The sequence below is a fragment of the Corvus moneduloides genome, chromosome 4, assembly GCF_009650955.1.
Source record: "Corvus moneduloides isolate bCorMon1 chromosome 4, bCorMon1.pri, whole genome shotgun sequence".
NCBI classification, from domain to species: Eukaryota; Metazoa; Chordata; class Aves; order Passeriformes; family Corvidae; genus Corvus; species Corvus moneduloides.
The window spans coordinates 19670781-19696897 of record NC_045479.1 but is presented as its reverse complement, the minus strand read 5'-3'; the positions used below and the strand labels follow the sequence as shown (position 1 = coordinate 19696897).

General features: G+C 40.6%; 1 long non-coding RNA gene across 1 annotated transcript; it reads left to right on the top strand.

Moving 5' to 3' along the window:
- Nucleotides 1–1190: 1190 nt before the first annotated feature.
- LOC116443562 lies at nucleotides 1191–9251 on the top strand. Its single transcript, XR_004239980.1, has 4 exons — nucleotides 1191–1280; nucleotides 4139–4214; nucleotides 5516–5625; nucleotides 9123–9251. It is a non-coding gene; the product is annotated as an uncharacterized LOC116443562 (long non-coding RNA).
- The last annotated feature ends 16866 nt before the right edge of the window (nucleotides 9252–26117 follow it).

Genomic DNA, 26117 nt, shown 5'->3' with positions numbered 1-26117 from the left:
CAGGGGGGACAATCCAGCATAGCATGTTTACAGTGTGTTTAATCCTATTTTGCTACCTGAAAAAGGTCTCTGGTTATACATTTATGCCTGATCCTGCACCACTGCCCAGACCAAATAAACCAAGCATCTTTCCAAGGCCAAGTCTTCCAGTTCTTTAAGAATACCTATGAGCTGGTGACCTGGCTAGGAAAGAACACACCAAAACAGAAGGGTTGCTTCTACCTGCAAGGAACATCCTTGTTCCTACCAGAGTTTTGCTCCTGGGAAGCAAAATGCCAGCAGAACATCACTGTCTCTCTTTGAATGTTACTTGCCCTTAGGTGCCTCAGAAGTCAAAGTTTTTAGGACATAGACTGTTTATAAACTTATATATTCCCCACATATTTTATTGTACATACAAAGGAGAAATAAAACATGTATTTGTTTTGCTTTTGTTTGCTGGCTTTGGAAAGTGGAAAGTCTAATGTGTCTAAGAACTAATTTTTCGTGTTACATTCTCTTTATTTTTGGTCAGCATGAATGAAAAGCTTCTCACTCAATCTGCATTTTGTATAATATTTTACTCACCTGTAGGTACCCAATTTCAATTTTGCTACAGGGCTTCTTTGTTTCTCACATAACTAACCGCACAAAATTATTTTTAAATTTATTTCATATTAGTCCAAATTCAGTGCACTAAGGGATAAACAGTAGACAAGGAAACTTGAGGACATTCTGGACCCTCCGTCAGTTCTGACTACACCATGATCCACTAACTGAATGAGCCAGTTCAGCCAGGGAGTAACACTTGCCAAAGTGGGTAGGGATTTCCAAATCTAGGCCACACTTCCCTGCAATTATTTTTCTTTATAATTTTATTTGAACTTTTTAGCTTCAAGACTACTCTCCTAGCAGAAAAGCAATGGGTATCGTTATTATATATTTCCATGGCTTGTCAATCATAGGATGTTTTCCAATCCTATTATGTTTTGCTTGTAATGAGACAATGGCAATGTTTTGTTTTAGATGTACTAGAAATTATAATGGAGAAAGAAAATGGAGCTGATCTGTTTAATGGGGATGAGAAGTTATTTTCTTCCTAGTTTCTTATTACTCTACTTCTTAATTCCTGGCAGCATTGCATTAATGTTAAGCACTGGTCCCCAGCACCAAGTGGCAATTTATCATCTATTTTGGCAGGCTTCCTGCTTCATCCTGCACCTGCCTCCTTGAAAGAAAACAAGACATCAGATACTTATTCAAATAATGCAGTAGCTGATCAGCAGAGTATCTACACAATGGTAAGTTATCCATGATAAAAGGACAACTTTTTCATGCATTATATGTGACATATGTGTCCTTTCTCTTAAGATTTATGACATTCATGACGGTTACTATTGTTACTATAATCAAATCTTTTACAGCCTAGCTGCAAAGGTTCAACTTATTGTCAATAGATTTCTATATGAGTCAATCATGCAATTTCATAAATGCTTTGAAACACCTGCACTCTCCTTGGAAGTGCAGAAATAGCAGTATCATGATCTCATCTTTCAAGTCATGAAACTGCTATGTCTCAGTAATTCCCTATTGGCAAACAAAGTGGGAGACAAATCAAAACTATATGTTCATTTGCATTTGCTCCACCTGATACATACCTCTGTTACATATATACGTGTGTATACATTTATATATGTATTTGCACCCACATATATAAATGTCGGTGTGTGTATACATAAACCTTCTGAAGAACCGATTATGGCCTTAAAGTACAAATAAAGATGATATCAAAGGAAAGCTGTATCAATGAGTCAGAATGTGAAGAGAATGGCAGGAACTATTAATAAAAAGAATACATAAAAGCTTATTCACATATATGAAAGGAAAGGTCACTTTACAAGCTTCACTGGAAACAAAATGCGTAACTGCTAGAATGCAGGATGTCATGTTCCTGCTGGCGTGGGAAGGGGGTTCTTTGCTTAAAGCATTAATTAGCTCGAGGTGTGGAAACCAGTTCTCTGTGGTGCCACTGATCCCCTGGGACTGTCTTCTGGCTTCTCTGAGCCTCACTTCCCATCTGTAAAATAGTTAAATGTAGCCCTTCCCTCTGCATTGTCTGTATGTGTAGCTATCAAGGACACACACACAGGCACCAGTTAGCTCCTTGTATTTGGCCCAGACCATTTAAAATATTAGAACAATGCAGCTGCATATGGCAACATGGTGATTGATAAAGCCAGCTTATGTTCCATTAAGTAATACTTTATTATCTATGATTGTTAGGAATCCATATCAACAACCCACTCTGTCAGGAGCTGTAACTAAGGATAATTCTTTCTTGAGAGCTCTCATTTTAATGAGAAAAACAAAGAGGGGGTAGAAACACTCAGTGGAAATGGAGCAATTAAAGAAAAGTGGCAAGAGTATGAGGATATGTATGTACACAAGTGGTGCAGGTGAAGAGATACCCTATAGAAGTACATTGTACAGTGAAGATGTACCATGCAGAGCTGCTCAAATAATTAAAAGACAAAATGCTTCTTCCAGGTACCCATCTAAGGGCAGGAACTTGAACTTAGGAATCTCTGCGCCAGGCAAATGCCCTGGGGTTGGGAAATGTCCATCTCCCTCTTCTCAGAGTTGTTGCAGTCAGACATAAAATTTTTGAATGTGGCAACAGAGAAGGACTACAATGGTGACAACAAAGTACTTTAAGGTAAGCTGTTTATTTAAAGCTCATGTTGTGAAGGATTTTAGTACAGAGCATCACATTTGCCTACTGAAATGCCATCTGCAAGAGCCGTTTGATCTAGAGGCTAGATCTGATCTCTGTCTCTTAAAGAATTCTCCATATTGACATTCTGATTAGGAATTTCCTTTTTTTTTCCCATAGCCTGGTCTACAGCTGAGGTCCTGTTTTATTTTCTGCTCAAAATGAAGGTTTTCTAGTTGTCTGCAGAACCAATTCTATAGCTGACACATAAATGGGTTTCTAATTTGTCGTAGAGTGCTGAGCATTAGAAATATTTGCTACCTCCTGAAGATGTGCAGCTTTGGTTCTGCCTTTATCCCTAGGGTTGGGAGAGGTTGCCTGTATATTTGGCAGGCTTCTTGGAAGATTTTTTCCTGTTGTAGTGCTTGCAGTGGTGCAAACAGCAATGCCAAAAAGCTGGTGGAGGGCTGTCTTGCTGTTGCAATACGAGGGCTCTGGTGGTATGTCGAATACAAGCCTTTTTATTGCTATTCCGTCCTGTCTAGCAAATTGGTTTTCCTTCTTTCAGGCTAGAATTTTGCTACATTTATATGACCTTGACATTTGATAGAGGCCACTCTTCCCTCCAAGACAGCAGAAAAGGAGGAGAAAACCAAAGCATGCTGATCACAGTAACAGTGCTCTTAGCTTCTGAAACCATGCTTTAAAAAGAGCCAAGGCCAAGTTCTGTGGACTTCTGGAAGCTGGCAGACAGCACCAATATAATACTTAGACAGAACCACCAAATTTCAAAGGTCTCCTGGGTTATAATGGCTGGGTTCTTAGATGTTCTCCTGTTCTTGCCATAGTGCTGGTGCAGCTCAGTAACTATGGGCAGGTTCGGTAGCAAAGGTTTTCTATAGCCTTTAGTATCATCCCCCCCCACATGAGAGTCATTTGCTCCTCACAGAGTGACCTAGGACTGTGCTGCTCTTGCTCAGCACTTCACAGCTGGGCTGGTCTGGGAAGATGACTCTGGCTGTTGGACCTCAGAGTCAAGGAGAAAAATCTACTGGAAATGCACACGGACTTTTTTTTTTCTGCCATACTGTATATATGGCTATTTCATTTCTCAAGTTTCCTTATGTGTTTGGATACCCTAATGTTCCTAATGAGTCCTCATGTGCAACTGCTTAGTAAATACCAACCTTAATGCTTGTGACTTAGAAGCTTTGTTCAGTAGCCACAAAGGCAGAATAAATGCATGAGGCTTTGTGTATCTGGTTGCTTGGCCAAGTTGCCTTACTTAGCAAATGCAAAGATATTAAATTTCTATTCAGATGATTAAAAAAAAAGCTTTTTCATGTTTTACCGCATGACTTGCTCTGTTTACGGTGCATTAGGTGTTTACTATAGTGATAGAAAAATGGCACCTTCCTCATCTCCCTCTCTTCTCCTTTGTAACAGATGTTTCCTCAGAAGGACTTGCTGATCACCTGTATCTCCAACAGCATCTAACAATATTTCATTAAAAGAAAAAAAGGTGATGTGTATGCTTGCCTTTATTTTGTTAAGTTTTGATTTCTAAAGGTAACAGCTAGTGTCAGGTTTCTCAAATGGCTCCTTCTATTTCTTATTTTCAATTGAAACTGTGTGCTGTGTCAGCAAAACCCACAGCTCGCTGCCACATTCTCTTTTGTGTGGCAGTCGTTTGACACATGAAACTGGCAGCTGCTCTTAAAGGACCCTGCAAATTAACTGTATTAAAGATAAAAAACATGGAGGGGTCCTTTTTCACAACGATGGGAAGCTTTCTTAACTACATTTAATTCAGGAGCAAACCTTTACTGCCATAATTAAAAAGAGGAAAGAAATAAGAGAGTGTGTTACATGCAACAGGACTGCTAACACCGAAGAGACGGGATGAGATGGGATCAGAACAGCCCATGGAGGGCCTATAGGCTCAGGTCTTCCAACAATTATCCTGATACCTGAGCTGTAGTTGTGTGAACTTTTTGACTGCTAGCAACATTGTTCTCTGCCTGCTGTCACTGGAGATATTTGTGTTGTGTTTGGCTCTTACATATAATTGTCATCAAGGTGAGAGTCTCTGGTGTGATGATGCTGCAAACAGTCTTGGAGCCCTTGGAGCACTCCTGTTTTTCAGTGAAGTTGCACACGACCTGTGGGCCTGCATGGTCTATAAACAGATGCAATCTGTGCAATGCACTGAACCGGAAAGACTGAAATAGAACCTAGCAATCAGCACCTGAAAAATTATTTTGTTTGTGTTTTCAAACCCCAAATTTATCCAAAATTGGGAAAAGTAACTTTCAATTATTTGGGCAATTTTAGGGTGGGAAGTTTTTCTTTATCTGAGGAGAAAGAAAAGACCCCATAAAATGAATCAGGCAGGGTCCTTCTTTTGGGATGGGGTTTTTAAAGTATAAAGTACAGCATTTTACAATTGAGTTTCTGTGAGGAAAACTCACCCTGGTTTAAGTCAGTGCTAGCCCAATCTGTGCTTCAAGAATCCATGGGAAGTAAGGTGAGACAGCATGGCCAGAGGAAAGGAAGCAACCTGAACATCATTTTTCAGAGGAGAATAGGCAAACCCAAAGAATGAGTACCTGGGAGTCAAACTACCACTAGGAAGTTATGGCTGCCCATTCCCACTGAAAAGCTTCCCATTGTAAGAACATCCAGTCTTTTCCTCTGTGCTTAGAGCCGGTCCAGACTATCACAGATGGTGAGAAGAACTTCCTTAGTTCGAAACAAAAAGAGCTGCAAGGTCCTCAAAGCTTCCTAAGGGCTTGACTACTGCCAATCTGTTTCACCCTGCAGATTTGCATCTTTCACTGGATTGGTGGGCAATGGCCAGAGCTTCAAAGCAGCAGCTGTCATGTGGCCAGAACCACAGATGTTCAGAACTCACAGTGGTAAATGCACTTAAGGTAAGTGTCCTTCCTTAAGAAATTGCAGATCAAAGTGAAAGTTTAGATAAATATTACAGATTTTGAGTGAAAGTGAGAGAAGGCAGAGAATTCGTTGCTATATTTTGCATTGTTTTTAGAAAGTGTTCCAGCCCACTGAATTAAAGCCTAAGGAGGATAAAAGCCTTGTGATGTGTTTCTTCATAACATTTAAAAATGTTAAAGATCCATAATAAATTTTTTAAAATATGTATGAGAATTTGTCCCTATCCTACTGATCTTCTCCTGCAAAAGATATTGCTTCAATTACTTTATGAGCTGGACCCATAATTTTGATAAATATTTACTGAACCAGTGTTCTATCAGAAATCAGAGAACTTAAGGGGTTTAGTTCCTCAGGTTCCCAGCAGTCTCTCATTTAACATGTATGGACCATTCATCTTTCATCAGGAGTACATAAAGTGGTTTGTTAATTTGTAGCAGGAGATTTTTGTCAAACTTACATATTTAACTTGGCACTGTCATATGAATGATGCCAACTGTACAGCATTCAATTGGAAAATGCCTGCCAAAGGTCTGTTTCATGAGTGAAGCTTGCAACTGTGACATGGAGTTATATCAGGGAAGATTTAGGTTAGATATTAGGAAAAGGGTTTTCACCTGGGAGGTGTCTGGGCACTGGAACAGGCTTCCCAGGTCAGTGGTCACAGTACCAAGCCTGAGAGAACCCAAAAAATGTTTTGGACAATGCTTTCAGGCACATGGTGTGACTCTTGGTGTGTCCTGTGCAAGGCCAGGAGTTGGACTCAATGAGCCTTGTGGGCCCCTACAATTCAGGATGTTCTATGATTCTAAGTATTGGGCAAAGCCAAGATGTTCTTATAAAAGACTTTACACTTGCAAGGGAAAGAGGAAAAATAGTGTGGCCCCTCCTGAGATCCCAGCAAAACTTCTCTCCCTGTAGTATGAGCAGCACCAACGCTGGGGCAGGAGGAATGTGTGTGTCTGGGCAGATGTCAAAGGACTGACAACCTTTACACACTGGAAAAGGAAAATACTTGGATTTGGGGCTATGTTGTCTTCCACACAAAGGTCCAAATGTAGCCCAAGAGAAAACCCTGTGAGACATTTCAGGTAGTGTCAACAGGAAGTATCAGCCTGGAAGGCTCTGAGTGTCTGGAACAAGAAGAAACTGGGTTAAACCATAAATAGGACCAGAACGTCTAAGCAGAGCTCCGTGGAACATGTCAAATGACCTGTTATCATTAAACAGGAGGGTTTGTGACTTGGACTGTCATGTCCATATCAGGTGAGGGTCAGTGACATGAGAGCAACATGTTTCATCAGAACTCTGAAAATAACTACTTGTTCTTTTTCCAGAAATATCTGAGAGAGTGCTGCCTTCCTATCCTGAGCAGGCTTGAAAATCAGTTTTTGAAGCTGAAGCAGTCCCTTAAAAGAGTGATTCCACTGTGTGTTGAGATACAAAAGTTGTAAATTCTGACTGGTTTTTTCAGTTAAAGACAGTGTAGTGATTTTTTTTTTGTTTCTCACTGATGGAATTGCAGGAGGAATGTGCAATATGCAGGTTCGGTCTCATCCAGAAGCAATGCAAATCAACAGTTTTTTCTTTGTCTTCAGTGGTCTTTTATCTGGCCATTTGTGCTTTTTGGCAAATGATAAATAGATTAAATGAGTCATACAAATGAACATAATTAAAGTTTATATTGGCTTTGGTGCACTAATATCTGAAGTAACCATGCAAATCACAAACCAGATATTCAACTGTAATATCAACATATGAACAATTTTGAAATCTGAAAATATTTGGTGAAAGCATTTGTGATTTTATTTGAATAATTTATAAGTTATGTACTTTGCTATTCTGCCCACAGTTGTCCAAGTAGAAGTGCAGGTGAAGCTGATCAAATATATTGCTAACTGCAGATTACTCTTTCAGTAATTTTAAATGAGGCCAGCATCTATTACATGCTTTTATTTAGGAATAGAAAAAAAAGCAGGAGCCCTCCGGTGGTCAAAATACACCTCTCCAGCTAAGTCATATTCCCTTTAATGCTAAACAATTCAGCTGTTGAAAGGCTTTATTCTAGTTAATTAATTGCAAGCTATTTTAAAGATATATTTACATTAATAACACTTCTGCTATCTTTCAAACGAATTGTTTTAAAAATTTCCACGTCAAAATCAAGAAAAGCAATCAGCACCAAAAACAAATAAATTAAACAAAGGTAGAAAAAGAGATTCTCTGAATTCTCAGTGTTGTGGGCTACACATCCTGCCTGGGCATGAAGAGAGTCTAACATAAGCAGAACAAGCTCCAGGTTATGTTCTCTGTAGGTATACGTGTCCCACTGTGGTGGGGTCTCATCCATGCCCAGAGACCTCACATATTGCACAAAGCAAATAACTACTGATAACAGTACTTTGATGTATATTTGATGCTGAAATGAATGACTACACCTGGGGCAGTGTGGCTGTGAACTGGGGCTCTGGTTCTCTGGAAATAAGGGCTAGTTTTAGTATTTAGGAATACATTTTATACTTCTCCATTACTGGAGTGTTTTTTAAGCTATAAAGAGAGAGGGGAAAAAAAAGATGCCTCTGCAAATTGTGTGTATCATGGCTATAAAACAAGACTCAGTAAAAGTGGTTTCTTACCCATGGTAACAAAATGAAGTTACAGGCAGCTTGGTTTCCAAAATCAGAGCTCCCAGAGGGTTTATATCAACACTGTATTAGGGTTAGTTCTTCTCACTGTAGCAGTCTGATACCTAACACACCTGTGAGGGAGGTAACGGGCACAGACATTGCAGCAGAACCCATATAAACCATCATTTTGCTTAGGATTGGTGGGCAGAAGTGAAGAGGAAGCATTGCAGCTGGGTGTCTTTGCTCTCCTGCTCATACATGGCTGTGAGTACAAGGCTGATCCCCCAGGAGTGCTAGCACAGTCTCTTCTGGCACTCACTGGCACTGTGTGGGCATAAGCCAGCTGCAGTTTGGAAGCCCTCCTCCTTCATTTCTGCCTTTGAACATGGCTGGTCTGCTTGATGACCATCCCCTGGGTCGGACACTCCTGGAGCAGAGTCTCGAAGTGCCCTTGCAGCCTGGCCCTCCTCTCCTGAGTGTTTCCACATGCACAGCTTGCTGCCTCATGGATCATTCCCAGTGTAGGCACTCACATGCCAGTCCACAGCTGGGGCACTCAGCACTTTGTGCTACTAAATCTTCAGTTTTAGTGTCCTTACGTGTAGTGCAGTGTCTCCATAGCACAGCCTTATATAACCACTAAGAGGTGCGACAATGGGCACGGTGTGTCTGATTTATAATACTGAAATCAGTGTAAAAGATCTGGCTTTCTACATTAGGGTGGGGCTTTCTACATTAGGGTGGGACTTTCTGACAAAGCCGTGAATATTCTTCTGTACCAGAAGATAATTGCAAGATTTTGTGTGCTTCTAAAGGAAAATTGCTTCTCGTTATGTTTTTATTTGCAGCCTTCTGGAATAAAATCACCAAGTACCCTCAAAATTGCTTTCTCTACTCCCAAAATGTGTTGAAATGAGTGGTTGGGAATAAAAATATCAGAATCTGCTTTGGTTAAAGGTTGCTGCTGGCTCTCCCAGTTACTGGGTAAGTAGGAAGCAGAAGCAAGTATACAGTTAATTACATACATGTTAACTGCAGACTTAAGAAGACATGAATTTTGCAATTGTATGGGAAAACACAGAAACAGGTGGTTCTCTGGACTGGGTTTTTTTCTCTACAAAACAAAAAAAATAATTTTCATGTGGTCCTGTAAGAGTCTGTCTGTGAGCTGTTCTAAGTATTTTAACACTGGACATACTCCCTTCAGCAAGTACTGTAATAGTCCACATAATATTGAATTATTATAAATTCAGAGTTAATTTTAATGTTAAATAGTTAATGGAAATATGGAATTTTCCCTCTTTGGGGGGATTGAATGTGTAAAATTAGATGTTTAGCTTTCAAAGAATCAGGCATAAGAAAGTAAGCAGCTGTGACATGACGGACAAATAATTACATGTCCTGAATTCACTATTCACTATTAAGGATGTATTTTGCAAAACAAGCACTATTTGAAGGTTTGGTCTCTTGGTAATGATGCAGGAATACCCACAAACAGAGCAGATTTGGGACCAGGAATCACGGTACGTTGCTGCTTAATTTACATGGTGAAGGAAAAAGGGAAGCAGGGACAGTTCTGTGGCAGGACGGCTCTGTGCAGGATTTGTTAGGTGCTCAGATCTCTGTGAGGATCACCTTCTCCTCAGCCCCCATCAAACCTTTCCACTCCTGTAGAGTCTTAGGTTTTCTTTCGAAGTGGTGAAGCAGTTCCTATCCCTCAGATGTAGTGAAAGACACTGAAAATTGAGTACAGCCCTACCAGTCAAATAATTTTGCATCTCTTCAGCTGCTCTGGAACATTATACCTTAGTCAAGTGAATATCTTGTATGTGCATTTCCCATCCCTGGTTTTTCCTGCTACACCTAAACACACAGAGCTGTGTTGTTGTCCACCTGCCTGCAGCAGTGCTGACATCACCCAGTACCATCCAGCTTTGCTTCAGTCCACAGCCAGCTCCAGGCTCTAGAGTGTGCTAGACCTGTGCTGCTTTGACAGGTAATACAGGAAAGGAAGCAGAGGAAAGTGGCAACCCTGTGTCTGCAGCTCACATCTCTGAAATGTCACTGAAAATAACATTTAGTAACTAAGTATCAGTGCTATTGTCAGAAGCAGTCTTCAGTCTTCACCCTCTCTCGCAGAGTTGCCCAGCACTGAACTTTTTTTCATGTCATTACACTGAACTACATTTTAAAGTCCTCTGCTAAAAACTCCTGAAATTATTGTTGCTAATTGCTTAATGTTTTCCTGAAGTTTTACAGTGAATTAGACCACAAAAAGAACATTTAGCTATGTAGCAGAATAACTTATTTTTGTAGGGGTGGGGACAGAAATAACAGCATGACAGTTTCCTCTGTATGGTATCATATATTTCTGTACATGACCCTGTTCAAATTACTCTTTTTAAAACTGATGGCTTAGCAGGGGCTGTCTAGGTAGGAAATGTGACCCTGTTTGTCACAGAGTCTGTCAATGTGTGAATGGAACTGCTAAACTGATTTACAGTGTTTTAGCACAGCTACTCCTGGACATGTGAGGCTAGAGTTACACAACAATTAGAGTGAAGACATCAGTGGTATTTTATTTATGAAAGGTCTGCACACATTCTATAATTAGGCCAATCTAACCACAATAATTTATGAGCTGTAGTTGGCAAAAAATAGTCTCAAAAAGTTAATTACCATAGACAGTGACTCAGGAAAGTCTGGTCTGTAAATGTTTCGCAGCTAAACCAGTGTTACTTATGTAGATACTTGCATTAAGAACTTTTAAAATCCTCCCTATTTCTTGCATAGGGCATGCTCAGAGAGCTCATATAGAGATGATGCTCTTCAGGTATTTCAAAGGTCTTAGCTTCAAAACAGGCTTAAAGCCTCATTTAAGATTATTAAATTAGCCCTTTTTCTTTTGGTTTGCCATGGAGCAAGGTGGTGTACATGCACTTCCAGCAAATAGGCCACTTGGGTTATCTCAGTCTTTACAGATAATGTCTTTACACCTTCTTCCAGATTCCTTGGGAAGCTTTGCCTGCCTGAAGACCAAACAGTCAAGGGCAACTTGAACATGAGCTCTTTTTAAATGCGCCAGCAGCAGAAAAAGATACAGATTATAATTTTTTCCCCTGAGATCCCTTGTGAGTCCTCACATTCAAAAGTACAGCATTTTCAGTTCCCTGCATTTTTGTCCGTAAAAAGTGACTTGAAGATACAGCTTATTTTGCAATGATGGTACTTGCTGCTCTTTATTAATGTGTTATTTAATATTTCTTTTGACTTTAAAGAGTCATCAAATAATCATAGGTATCTGTCCTCAATGTCATGTACTGTGGGGAGGTAAAGACCCTTTCTCTCAGTCCAAACTTTTTAAAGTTTAAAGGATTTTGTGTAGGAGCCAAGACCCCTAAGCGTATTATTTTCATTGCCTCTGGCAGCAGCAGGGCAAGATATGCTGCCAAAGCTGACCAGACTGGGGGAAGAGAAGTAGTGGAAGTGAGGTGACTGAAATGATGCAGCCTGCAAGCTGGTGTTTCAGTGTGAGAGACACCCTTGTAGGCTTGTTTCTGGTCTGAACCCAAATTTTTGATGTAACTTGTGGTTTGTCTATCCAGCTACCCTCTCACAGCCGGACTATTTTGTCCCATAGCTCAGGTTTGAGGGCTTTTCAAGAGGGAGAGGCAGATTGGGCCCCATGCATGGGAATAAAGCAACAGCGAGTCACATACAAATTTATGGCAGGTGATGGCAACCGGCAGGAATAGCTTCTAAAATTAGCTTTCCACTGTGCTAAGGAAGTGGTCCTTATTGCAACAACTGGCAAACTGCCTTCAAATGGCTTGCAGAGCCCTTGCAGAGGCTGGGGAGAGAAGTGGCCCTGGAGCCACTCAGGCTACCTGCACTTAGTCCTTGCTCTTGGGTCTACCTCCCCATGACTTGCTGGGCAGAGGGTGGCAAACTTGTTGGGGCCTTAAACTGTCTGAGCTAAAATTGCACTGTGTCCATCACTTCATTAGAGAAACTCTTGCTAACATGCCAAAACTGACAAAGCATCCAGATTGCAGTTCTTTTTTTTGATATGGCTTCATTTTCCTTTCTCAGGTGTATATATATATATATATATATATATATAAAGAAAAATAGGCTTCTTGAAAGACCTTTTAATTCTTAAAGATGGTATGAAAGAAAGACCCAGTTATTCCACTGATCTTCAAATCTTCTGATGCTTTTCTTGTCAAGTATTTCTTCAGATACCTTTGATTGGAATAATATGAAAACTAAAGACCATTATGCTAAAATAAGGGCTTGGGTACTTTTGCTGATAAACTTGTTAATATTTAGAAAATGATAAAAATCTCTTGGTCCTTGCTCAGTCTCATTTATTGTAATATTTTTTGAGAGGTTTTCATGAGACTCAATCCACACTGGAGAACTGAGACAGTCACTTTACTGCACAATTGCCCGAGACTCAGGATGGTACAGGTAAGCTGAGGATTGTTTTGGTAAGGCGTTCTTAACTTTTATATATTGTGTTTACACTCTTGTTAAAGTGCACCAGCCTGTATATCTAATAACAAACAGTTCTGATTCCCTTGATAAACTGCTGGTTTATCCCTGGGTTCTAGTTCCTTTTCTTATCTGATCTCTGCTCATGCTTGCTGTTGGGTTTTATTCACCTGATCTCTCAGTTTGTCTTTATTACACATCTCACGGGTTGTTGAATGAAGGCTGGTCTTAGATAGCACTTGCTTTTGAAGGTTTGATTGCTCGATTTGGGGGCCTTACAGCTCTTGGATGGTTTATAATCCAATGATTGGGCTTTTCTTCTCTCCAATATTAAACACATTTGTGTTCATTCTTTCTCTGGCCTCAAGTGTAGTGATGTATTTACACAGATATTATACTTCAAAAATGCTATAATGGGCAAATTTGGGTCTCTCTTATAAGGCACTGTACGTGTATTTGTGTATTTGTGTGTATTTTTACAATTTCCAAATCACCCAAACAGTTCTAAAAGTTCCCTGGGCATGAGTTTTATTTTTCTGTCAGTAAAAAGGAGCATAGGAATAGCTGTTGACATACAAACCTTCATATCACCACATTACCACTGTTGGCGAAAACTCTGAAGCAACTAAAGTTCTGAAATTAAAAGCAACTGGAAACCTTACCAAACTCTCAGTTATATCAGATACTGCCAACAACTTCTTGTACTAGCAGTATTTTTCTGGGTAATTCCCTATAGAAAATTGAATGAGAAGGGTTTTTACGTGGTGACAGAAGGCAGGAGCAGTTTGGTGCAGAGGAAGGTAGTGATTTGATAATTCAGATTGGAACTGTCACTTCCTACATCAAATAAATGTGAGAAGACAATGGCAGTAGTTGTCAGAGACATGAAAAAAGAGGGGCCAGGTCTGGTATTTCTGGTGGTGCTTGGAGGATAGGAAACAATGTCAGGTAAAAGCAAAACACTACCAAGACTGGTAATGCCACTTTGATGGCAAAACCCTTGAATTTAATGTGCAAAGATGGGGAAACAGGGAGTAAAGACGGTCTTACTTGCTCTGAGCATCATACAAAAACTTCCTGACCCTGGCCTTGCTAGAGAGCATATATATAAAGTGATGTAAGTAGGTGCAATTTCAGCATCAAGGGACTTCAAATAAAATTTCTTGCCTCTTCTCTCCATTTTTGATTTTTATGGCCTATTACATGGTAAATCATGGCAATACTCACTCCACTGCACATAGGCCGGGCAGATGCCATGCTGGTTTAAGAAAGCTTACCTGAGTCTAGAAATGCCTAGTGATGTCTAGATGACATCTACTTGCTTTAAGAGCTATGATCCTTGTACATCTTTTTGAAACTAGCCCAGTTTTTGATAATTCCCCTCTTGAATTCTGATCCATGTATTTGCATGATTGTCGAGCAACTTCAACTTTTCTACTGAATACATTTCCACAATTGTCAAGCTGCATAAACTGTTTCTGAATCCAGTGCAACTACTGTGCAAATGGGAGAAGAATTCAGACTCTTAGGCAAATATCTGAAGCTTAATTTTTATCCTTATCTGATAATGGTTACTGTGAATCTGGTTGTAGTAATACTGAATTACTGGAATAGTACCTCTGAAAACACGTGTTAACAATGCAGGTCCATGGTCTCTGTCTCCTATTGTATCCCAGTTTTTTATGCTGAGACTGACAATGCAATTGTAAGACTATGTGGGTATAGTTTTTGTTGTGATTAAACAAACTTTTGCTGGATCTTTTTGACATTCAGCTGTTGCTGAAGATGTTAAAGCAAAAGTAAATGTACTAATCATTGGTAACAAAGCAGCTTAATCCACACTGACCTACAATTTGTTTAGGATCCTTTGGAGCAACAAAGAGATTAAAGTATATAAAAAAAGAAGAGGTAAATAGTGGGTCAGAGATTAGAAGTGAAAAAGGAAAAGGCTGGCTTCCCCCAGACCACACACTGATAGTGGACTTTTGGTCACTGATTGTTAGAAAATGTTTCATGTTTCACTTTCCCCCAGAACCTTAGAAACAGAAGGTTTGATTGGCACTTGTCATGACTGATAGAGAGAGGAAGATGCTTTGGTAAAAAGGAGAGGGAGGCAGCCGTGTCAAAAGCAGAAGTAGTCAAAGGATGATTCCTCCTTTCTGTGGTTTTGTCTCTTTCTAAATTATTCAAATCTGGGTGGCATCTTAGGATAACTGGCATTTTGACACAGCTTAAAGGATTGTCTCACTAACTCAATTGAACTAAGGCTGCCATCCTTTTTAAGAAAAATTATAAAGAGACAGATCTTCTATAATCTGATATGTATACAAACCAAAGGCAGCTTGATGCAGGCGCCTTAAATATTTTGGAAGGGGGGGCAGCAATTTTATCCATTTTGTGACTGATTGTCTTCTGCATCCATCTGCAAGAATGCTACTTATTAGTCTAAAAAAAGCCTTTATTTGATTTTCTTTAGAATATCCATAGTTGTTTGCAATGCATCTGGTGGTTAAAAATCCAGGTCAGGCCAGCTGGATCAGATTCAACAAATGTGGGGAATTTTCTCAGTGGAAAGAAGGTACCTCACTAACAGGGAATCTCCTCTATTGATGGTCATCCTGATTATGGATTTTTCTTTTAGGGGCAATTTTCTTTCTTTCTTTTCAGAAAGGGACCGTGTCCCCTCTCGGTGCTTTGTCTGAACCATGCTGGCTTGCTTAAATGGGCTCCCCAGGGTTAGGAGCTCCTCTGTCATTCTAAGCTGCCATTTTATGCTTTGGTATCCTCTTCACTTATCCATAACCAGAGCCAAATCCTGCTCACTTTATTCACGGGAATCACCCACTGAAATAAATAATTGCATAAATTTTGGATTAGAAGGATTAGATGTCCAGTGGCATTCTGTACTTCTTAAAATCATTCAGCAAAGTCCAGGATTCTCACTCTTACAACCACTGCACTTGGCTGTAGTTAGAAATAAAAATATCATCTTGGCCCTTGTATTGAAGGGTTTTTTTTTCTCAAAGCATGTATTTGCTTTGAGCTTCTAGCAAGCCAACCAACAGCTTTCATTGATTGGCTCAATTTTTAAATTCCTCATGAAAAAAACTTTGGTTTTCCAAAAAGAACAGCTACATTGGGCTGATTCTTTGCACTACAGTGCCCAGGGGGTTTTAGAGGTCCTTCATCCCCCCCAAACAATGGTCACCCAGCTGAAGGTTTCCTAAAGGACAGTTTAAAGTGCTAAATGAAACTAATTGGATAAACACAACTTTTAATGAGATAGGGCTGAACCCTAGACAGATTTGTCTGATGGGGTTTTTTTCTAGTAGACAGTTTAGGTTCTAAGATGAATCTTCTAGACTTTTATGAACAGGACATACACATTTATTATTCTAATAACACACACCAAGATAATTGTACAAAATTTCTGAGCAGACAGCTGAAATGATAACACTCACAATGCTGGGAATATGAGGTAGGCAACTTCTTTACTTGACAAGGGAAGCATGAGCACTCAGCACTTTGAACTACTAACATCTTGATTTTATTAACTGCTGAGCAGGGAAGGATCAAAAGATATGCCCCACTAGTCTCTAATGACTTTTTTTTCCTGATTTGAAACAAATCTGTATCTTTATGTATGATTTACCTTTTGTTACTAGTGGTGAAAGAACCACTTAAGATTCACATGAAGAGAAAGATAGTTTTTTGTTGCAGGTAGGACTTCTGAAGTCTGCAGAAGGTCTTAATGAGATTTACATAGACTTTGATAGACTTGCCAGCCTGGATTACAGAAACCCCCAAGGTGCAGAGCAGTGAGAGGAAGAAGAAGCACAAGTCTTTCATTGTCCAGTGTAGGGCCAGGAGTTGGACTCAATGATCCTGATGGGTCCCTTCCAACTCAGCATATTCTATTTTCTGTGACTCATATTAATTCATAACTCAAGAAGGCTCAGATAGCTCTTGCCAAGGTACTGAAGATATGACCATCTCCAGCCTCCAAGATAGTGAGCTTTAATTTTAAGCTTGTATTTGATTCCCCAGATCAGAGGAGAAGAGCTGCACCATTAGAATCAAACTCCTGCCTGCACCATTTTCTATTCTGTTCCCATACTTCAGATGTGATTGTGATTACCAAATAACCCTTAATCATCGCAAATACACTTCTGAAGATTATGTCCTCTGTAAAGTGATACCTTTCATGATAGCAGAAGAGACAAGGGGTCTATTTTAAGAACTAAATAATACACTCAAAACCTGAGCAGGCCTTCCTTTTACACAATTGAATCTATTTGTGTCTATAAAATAATTAGATTGTCATGTGCAATTGCCCAGAAGAAATTCAGATTCTGCACCAGTCACATGCATGAGAGTTCTAATTTTTTTTGCATGTGCAATTTAAGCTGCTTTGCTGTATAATCCTGACCCACAGAGCTTTCAAATGCACTGTTTCATCTGATTAGAATGGAAAAAATTTTTGTTGATTTCAGCCTGTGATTGGCAAACATGATTTACATTCTGTAATGTGTAAGTCTTCACAGATTCTGGGATTTGGTCCCAGCTTTAAATTACGCAGCAACAAGTAAAGCAAAATGTTGGATGACCAGAATATCCTAAACTGGAATTATATGTCCAGATTGCTGAAGTCTGTGGCCTTAAAGAGCCGACTGTATGGTCTGTATTTTCCCCAAACTGTGAAATTAGATTCCTTTTATGGATCCATCACGGTAGCATGGAGCCATTAGATACATCATCCTACACTTGTCAGCCAGCCTTTCCTGTTCATCGGGACTGTAAAGCATGTTAAGCAGACAATAATAGTACCCTTCAGGATGATTAGGTTGTCACATTTTCCAGCTGAATACTGTACTCTGCTGCTGAATCCCACAAGCAGCAGAGGGCTTCTTTGAAACCCAGGTCCTCTGTGTTCCACTTGCATAAGGTGGTGCCAGGGATGTTTCCTTCTCCTCTGCCACTGAGCTTTCTTCTCCAATTCCTCCAGTGTGGTACCTATGAAAGTCAGTACAGATGCCAGGTCTTCAGACAGCCATGCTTCATCCTGCAGTGCCAGTTCCTGGAAAGAGGCTGAAATGTGCTGGCAAGCTGCAGAGTCACAATGCTGAGTGAAAAGAAAGTTGTTCAAACAACATCTAGTGGATTTAATCCCCACTTCCTGCCCTTTCAGGAGAACAACTGAGTTTCAAAGGCAGTGCAAACTAATATACAATTACTAGGAACAGTTTGACAAAGTTAAAACATCCATCAGACTGAAAGTGGTGGCAAATAAAAGTCTCTCAAGAGACTAGAAAGGTGAAAGACAAATTTCTTTTGTGAGTGTTTCAATCTACCCAGTGACCTGCAGCCTGGCCATGGCCAGGCATGAAAAAGACAGCCTGCCCAGAGCAGTTCCTGACCTCAGCAGCCCCGTTTCCTTGCTGTGTATGCCAAGGCTTTGGTGGCTCTGGAACTGTTTTGGTGCCTTGCAGGGAAAATTGCACCTGTGTCCTGTGGGTGTTTAACTTCAGTGGGGACAAACTCATATCCAACTGTTTGCTCTTTAGAGTCAATAGGCATTTCAGGGGTCAATCTCAGGTTTATAATTTTTTATATTTATCTCTTCCTTTTAATTGGTCGTGTCTGTACGAGAAAAAAAGCCCACAACTCAAACCCCACCGAGATGTGTTCCCTGTTGCTTCTCTGGACAGTCTCTCCCCAGGTGGTGGGTGGATGACAAGATACCACTGACTTCAGGCCTCCACCTGCTGTGCCAGAAGTACCATGGCTGTGATGCAAAGTCATGAACTGTTTTAAATGGGTCAGTTTTGTACTTGCCAGCTTTATGTCATGCAATGTGATTGTCATGTGAGCCACTTTGTTTTTCTCCTGTTTTGGGTGTGCTTTACACTGGTTTTTGTGGCATTAAGTGAGCACGAGGACATTAGTGTCACATAACTCCAAGTTGTACCTTTCTGGCTGCCTTGATAAAAATACAGCTACATAGACATGCCTGGTTTGGATCCCATTTGTATCCCTGGAGACTTACCACAGGATGTTCTGCTGTTAGTGATCGAAACAGTGCCATGTAAATGGCAAATGGGGCAAACCGTGGGGTTTCTTGCCCCGTTGTCAGCCATGCTCATTGTGCCAGTGCTCCTCTTCTGGGCTGGGGCATCCTCCTCCTGATTGCTGCTGACAGCTCTTAACAACACAAGTGGTGGCTCTGCAGCCACTTTTCCCATCCACACTTGCTGTCGGCAAGGTTCGCACTGAAAATGCTAACAAAGCAAATTACATGCTATATCGTGCTATAATCATTTCTGTAGAAAATGTGCCTTTAATAAGTGCATTGCAAGAAATTCCCTTCTCTTTTGTGTTTAGCATGATGAACCTTCAGACAGCATTTTAAAGAAAGCGTGGCAGTCACTAAGCTCATATTTCTGTGTTTATTTATCGAGCAATTTACTTTAAGGAGCAAGTATAATTAGCTTTTCTGGATAAACACTAAGCAAACTTGGAGTGTTTTAAAAGCATAAGAGGGTATCCTGCAGTGGTTATCTTTTTTAATATTTTATTCAGAAAAGATATTCTGGGATGCCACAGGTCCTCCTGCCTGACAGCACCTAGCAGCTGGTGTTCCAAGATCCTTTCTCAGCCCTGTCTGCAGGCAAGCAGCTGCCCTCAGCAGTCATTAAGAAGCCTTATCTAGAAAAGGATGTTAAGGTGTGCTGCCAGATAGTTTGGCAAAATTGGCACTTTTTAACAATCTAATCAAAGCAAAGCAACTGGCCTTGAGTCATTCAGGTCAGGAGGAGGATTAATGAGGTGGAGCCCACAGCAAAGGTGTGAATACCAAGGGAAGGCTTGATGCTGCTTTTTTTCAGGTGTGTGTGGATAGCACAGTGCAATTCCAAGGCCTGGTTAGATGGTACTCCTGGACATCTGTGCCTGTCCCTGCAGAGTAAACCTCAGATGTGGAGCTGGTGTCTGGGATCCTGGCAGAGTTCTGTCCCTGCTCATTTTTATAATGCTGACTGCAAAACTGTCTCCTTGTGACTCCTGTGTGCTGTTCTGGGCTTCTAGATGAGAGTCAGAATATATCTATCCTCTCACCCCTGATATATAGAATATATCTATCTCTACCCCTTCTGGTAGAGCCCAGTCCTGGAAAACCATGGTTGCTCTGTGTTCTTCTGAGCAATCTGAAGATGCACAGAAGCATCCATCCCTTGGGACCTTGTGCAGCCTCTGCACTGCTTTTCCTACCCAGCAACACATGGAGGGAAGTCAGCAGAATGGAGAAGTCATTTGCCTGTGAAACTCTAAGACAGGTTGTCTCTTTAGCCAGCAGAGACACCTTACTTGTGCTACCCAAAAAAAAGCTGCCTTCCCTCTGCTGACCAGAGAGGGAACCCGATGTGTCCTAATTTAGGCTGACTGCTAACACTAGCTAGTAAGAAGTGTCTTCTTCCTTTGGTGGGCTGCAAAGAAGCTGTTACAAAGCTCTCTGAGCTGGCACCTCAGGAGCTGTTAGCTACTGCTTTGCTCTGGCAGCAACGCTGGTTGAAGCTGTGTGCCCTCTTTGGTAGAGTGACAGCACAAACTCCTCAGTTTTAGAGGCTTGTAAGGAGACACTGGCAGTTCTTTCACCAGAAGAATAGCAAGGGGAAGTAAGAGGGAGAAGCTGTGTTTATGCATCAGACCTTTCCTCTTTCACACCTCCACACTGAACAGTTGGATGTTGCTTATTTTTGGAACAAACAAAATTCAGTAAACACCATCTGCTTCTGACAAAATGAGCAACACTCGCTAAAACAGAAACAACAATATGCATTAAAATACCTCTGATAGAACAACAGGCCCCATAAAAATATAACAAAGGCTGAGGTTTTGTTCAGTGCCAAAAGTGTTGATAGAAAGAAATTTTTGCATTAAGTCTAAAATAGAACTGTACCTAACAGAATCCTAAAATAAACCAGAAAAGTTGCTGTCTTTTCTTTTTTTTCCTGCATGAAGTCCAAATCAGAAATTTAACAACTGCTTATAAATCTGTTTCCATCAGGAGGCATCTGGGGTGCCATAAAGAATTTTTCAACAGTTGGAGTGCATCTTTACTTCTGTGGTGTCACGAGCCCTTTTTTGCTTTACACAAAACTGAAAGCAGTTCAATCTGATGGGCAAATTCCAAGTCTTGCTCTCAGATGTCACTTGTTCAGCTTTGTCTTTCTGGGAATTGTGAAAGTCAGTGAATACCCTGTCCTAATCCTTACCCTAGTGAAAAAAATTCACTAAATGAAGACCCTTGGGGCAGCTTCCTAACTTCATGCTGGGAGAGTGGCTTGATTCTCCTTTGCTTCTCAGAGCATATTTCATATAATAATCACTCAGCGTCATAAAGAGAGACTCTTTAACAGTTACATGGTTATGAGAATTGCTCTGCTGAGTATGGCAAGGATTTTCTCTGGTCCCCTCTTAAATGGGCTGTGGAGAGGGACTTGGACACTTTTTCTGTGACATTGGCATCAATATCACATTAAGGCTATGTGGGCACTGCTCACTTCTGAGGTCTGTCTCTGTGAGCATGTCATCACCTGAACTATCATCTGCGTAAAAGACCCTTAACGTGCCTCAGTCTGCTCCAGGCCTCCATCCCTGTTGGACCAGCCAGGTAACAAGGTGCTCATGCAGGTTCTGATTTTGGAACACTTTGACAAATTTGTAATGTCATCTTGTAGATATATCATCCATACAGAGAAGGAGTCGGGCTTCGCTTTGGGAACAGGAGGCAACCCAGGCCATGGACTCCTAAAAATCTCAGTAAAGGGCTAACAAAAGCAGGATTGTGTTCACAGAAAACTGCACAAGCTGTGGAGCAGTGTGAGTGGATGTGACCTGGCCATGGTGTGGGTGTTTTAGCCAACTTGAGCAACTTTAGATGGAAGAAATGCTTGCTGAGTAGATGTGCTGAATAATGCAGTAAGGGAGAGACACCATCCTTGTAGTCCTGCCTTCCAGGCTGTCTGGGTACTGACAGGACATTTAGGGATAGAGCTTGAGTCTGTGCCGTATGTTTTAGCTAAACAATCCTGATTACTCTGAACCAGCAGCAAAGCTGCTTAATAATATATCATCTTCCTGATCAACTGACCCTCTGTGGTCTTTAGTGACAAGTTTTTCTTCCACATTATTAACAAAGATGTTAAAATGGAGTGGACCAAGATACAGCTCAATAAATGTTGTTCATTTGTAATGACATTTTTGAACCTGTCAGCCAGTTTTTAACCCACTGAATAGGTAGCATGATAGTTTGATGTTATTCCGGTGTCTTAACAAAAGTTTCATGTGATACCAAGTGAAATACACAGTAGAAGTCCTAAGTCTATTACCTATATCAACCAAACCAGTAATCTTATCCAGAAAACAAATCAAGTTAGTTTGACAAGATCTATTTTCATAAACCTGTGTTGACTGGCATTAATTATATTTCCCTCCTTCCATTCTTTATTAATCAAATCCCTTATCAGCTGCTGCACTGTTTTGCCTGGGTTTGATGTCAAGCTGACAGGTCTATAATTACCTAGGTCGTGCCATTTACCCTTTTTAAACTGTGGCACAATATTAGCTTTCTTCCCAGCTCTGGCGCTTCCTCGGTGTTCGGGAAATGAGGAGAAAGAACTGCTTCAGTTTCTGTTAAAACTCTCAGAAATAATTTTCCAGGTTGGCTGATGTCTAAATTTGTGTTTTCTTTTTCATACCTCTATGAGCTGCTATTGCAATGGAAGACGTGTCATAATAATCCTCTTATTTTATTTATGTCAGTGAGCTCAATATAGCAGTTTGGTGGTTTTTCCTAACTACACCAAAGGGTTATATATTGAGCATGTCTGATTTGCTTTATTGCTGTTATTGGCATTTGTGTCCCTTCTTCTTACAATCAGCAGAGTAAAGCCATTGTTAGGAGCTTCTGTTTCTGATATAGTTGAAATCTTCCATTATGGGAATTTACCTCAAAGCACTTCATGAGCTTCAGGTGAACAGACTTCCAAAGATAGGATAGGATAGAATAGAATAGAAATTGTTTGGGTTGGAAGGGACCTTAAATATCATGTAATTCCAACCCTCATGCCATGGACAGGGATGCTGCCCACTAGATGAGGTTACTCAGAAACCCATTTGATCTGGCCTTGAACAGTTCCAGGGAGGCAACATCCACAGCATCTCTGGGCAGCCTGTTTCAATGCCTCACCACCCTCCGAGCAAAGAAATTCATTCTAACATCTAACCTAAACCTCCCCTCCTTTAGTTTAAAATAATTGCCCCTTTTCCTATCACTGTTTGCCCATGTAAAAAGTTGCTTACCATTTTTTTTATAAGCTTTGTTGAAATACTGAAAGTGCTGAAGTTATCCACAGTTTGACTAAGGATCTCAGCCTCATGAAGGTCAGCAAGTTTCCCAGAGTCCTTCACAGCACACCTCGATGTTGCTGCCATGCCTAATGCAGTATTGTGTGATTCACACAGAAGATCCAGAGCAGTCAGGCCTTTGGAGGCTCAGCCCATGCTGGTTTCATTGTGCATCCTTTACTGGGGGCAAAACAGTAGTAGTGTGGTAGTTGGTGAACTGTAATGCTTCCTAACTGACCCAAGGACTAAATTGGTCTTTCCATGCAGTTGCTGCAGGACACCCATTAGAAATATATTTATGAACTTTGAGAAAAAAAAAAATAAAAAAGAAAGGGAGGGGCATGCACCGATGGGGTAGAAGAAACTCAGATGTTAAAAAGGGGGCAAAAGAATTATTTACTTGTCTCAGTGGTGTGGGTGGCAGATGTGAGAAAACATGGCATAAATCTCTCCTCGTATTCCTCCCATTTTGTTGAGGAATATTCAGTTTTGCTGTATTTAAACATTGAAGATGTCTGTTGAGAAAAGCAAGGAGTATATAATGCTTTTTTAGACAGGTTCTTGCTGTAGATTTCCATTTCATGCTAGACTGCATAGAAGAAGGCAACCTGTGTGCATGAAAGGAGAGTGTGAGGGGTGGGCAGGGTGCTGGTACCGGGAAGGGGAGGCAAGTGCTCAGTATGTAATCAGATAAAGCGAGCTGTTTGGCATTAGTGTGTTAGCTTTGTCCAAGCTCCCAGCATCTCCAAAGGGCCAAAGCACACTCTTCATTTGTCACCCCAGCGCACCTTTTGTGTGAATAATTTCCCATTGGTATTACCCAGAGCTTGGAGTCGATAGCTGGACTAGCCTCTTTGCTTGTACTATTATTTCCAGCAAGCTTCATACATCTGCAGTAAATCCAGGAGGATTTGCAAGTGGGCTAAGGAAGCGTGAGTGACAGAATGAGCTGATAAGGCCTGAGTCCCACAGAAACAAAAGGCTTCCCATTTTGTCCTGACAAGACAGGCGCTGCCTTGGAATTGATTTGATTTGATCAAGTTTTTGCCAGCTGACCCCAAAAGTTCATGCAAGTGAAGAATTAAGCCCCCAAGCTCTCTCCAACTCACTAGTAAACCTTCATATCAGGGCCAAGGATGACAGTATCTGTTGTGAGTTTGGTTGCCTGCTTGTTTTTATGAAGTAGGATCGCTGAGGCTTTTCCTGCTGACGCATTTTTGATGGTAAGAAACTGAAAAGTGTTTAATGACCCACAGCTCTGTGGACAGTGCATCTTGAAAGAAACCTTAGTTGCAAAGCCAGACATCAAGCTCCAATGCTATTGAACTTTAATACACTCTGAAAGGGTAAGATCTAATGAGGTAAAAAACTTTCTGTAAATCCTTATTCTTGAACTGGTGCCTAACCAGGGAAGCATGAGACAGGGGTAGCATGAATCAGAATGCCTGCCTGATATTATAGAGCCAGACGTTTTCCAAAATCAGCAGAAAGTTTTTAGGAGGGTTTAGAAAAGTACAGGTCTACTTCTACTTTGGCAGAAGTGAATACAAAGTGTAAAAGGAAAGCATGACTGGACTTGGCAGCTGGACTAGCAAAGGAAAAACTGGTGCTAAAAATTAAAGCTGTCCAAAAGAATGGGGTCTTGAGAGAAATGCGTTTCTTCATGACAGTTGTCATTGTTTGAGCTACACAATATGGTAATGTGCAAGTTTTATCAAGGTGCTGTGAAATAGATTGTCCTGCCCATCTATGGGGCATATGGGAGGGGTACACATGGACCTTCTTCAGTTTCATCCCACTTTACTGGGAATCTTCTTTTAACCTGTGCAATCTTTATCAAAGAGATTGCGCTTATATATTTAATGCCCAGGGAGGCTGAGTTTGGTGATATCCAGCTGAATTTTTCCTCTTTAGGCCTTTCCTATTTCATGGCAGAGCTTTGGGAATGACAGACCGGCTTGTCCTTTGCTGTTACAATGGCATCCACACCCTTATTTGCAAAGACTAGGTAATATTTGTGTAACCTAGCAAGAGGTATCCAGAATATTAAGATTTCTATGTTTATATGTATGTGTGAGAGAGAGAAGGAGGGGGGAGAAGAGCAGAGAAACTAGTTTCAGATCAAAGTCTGAATCTTAAATTTATAAGGTGTATTTCTTTCTAAGGGTGAATAAAGTGAGTTCTTTACAATGCCTCATGGATTCCACACCTGGGAGTTACAGGACTGCCTGTTGGTGATGCCTGTAAAATGAGGTGCCCTTTGGACCTCCTTAACCTAGAAAAGAGGTCTCCTCTTTCATATGAAAGTGTTGCTGTGTGCCTCAATTTACTTTTACTTGTTTCATATGGGAGTACAAACTTTACAGACTCTTGAACTTTTTCTGTGTTTTATCTGCCAGTGGTGGTGTGTTAGCTAGCTCTGCCCATAGGTTCATGGCAAACATTGAAAGCCTGTAAAAGCGTTGGACAGCCCCATTTAGAAAACATTTTTGATTGAATTCATTATCATATGTTTCTTGCAATAGGGTACATAAAATGGATTTATTTTGGTTAAAACCACGAGATTTTAAAGTCAGTCAAATGCAGATGAGAAGGGAATCCCCTCGCATTTACAAAATACTGATGCACTTTAAAAGGGGCTGATTTTTGGAAAGAAAGGTATATACCTATGCATATACTTTTGACATTCAATTTATGTCTTTTACACTGTATTATTCTCTTCCCTGGTTTCATATGTAAGGGTTGGTTCTGAAAAGCAGGCGTGTTAATTCAGAATTATTGCTAGGAACCTGAAGGTTTTTGTTCCCAGCCCTGATGTTTTAGTGGTAAAGTCCCAATATGAGTTAGTTTCTACTCCAGCAAAACTTCTTCAGATTCTTGTAAGTAGTATACTGTTTTTAGAATTTAATGGAGCCCCTGGTTATTCTTTCCCTTGTAGTTTC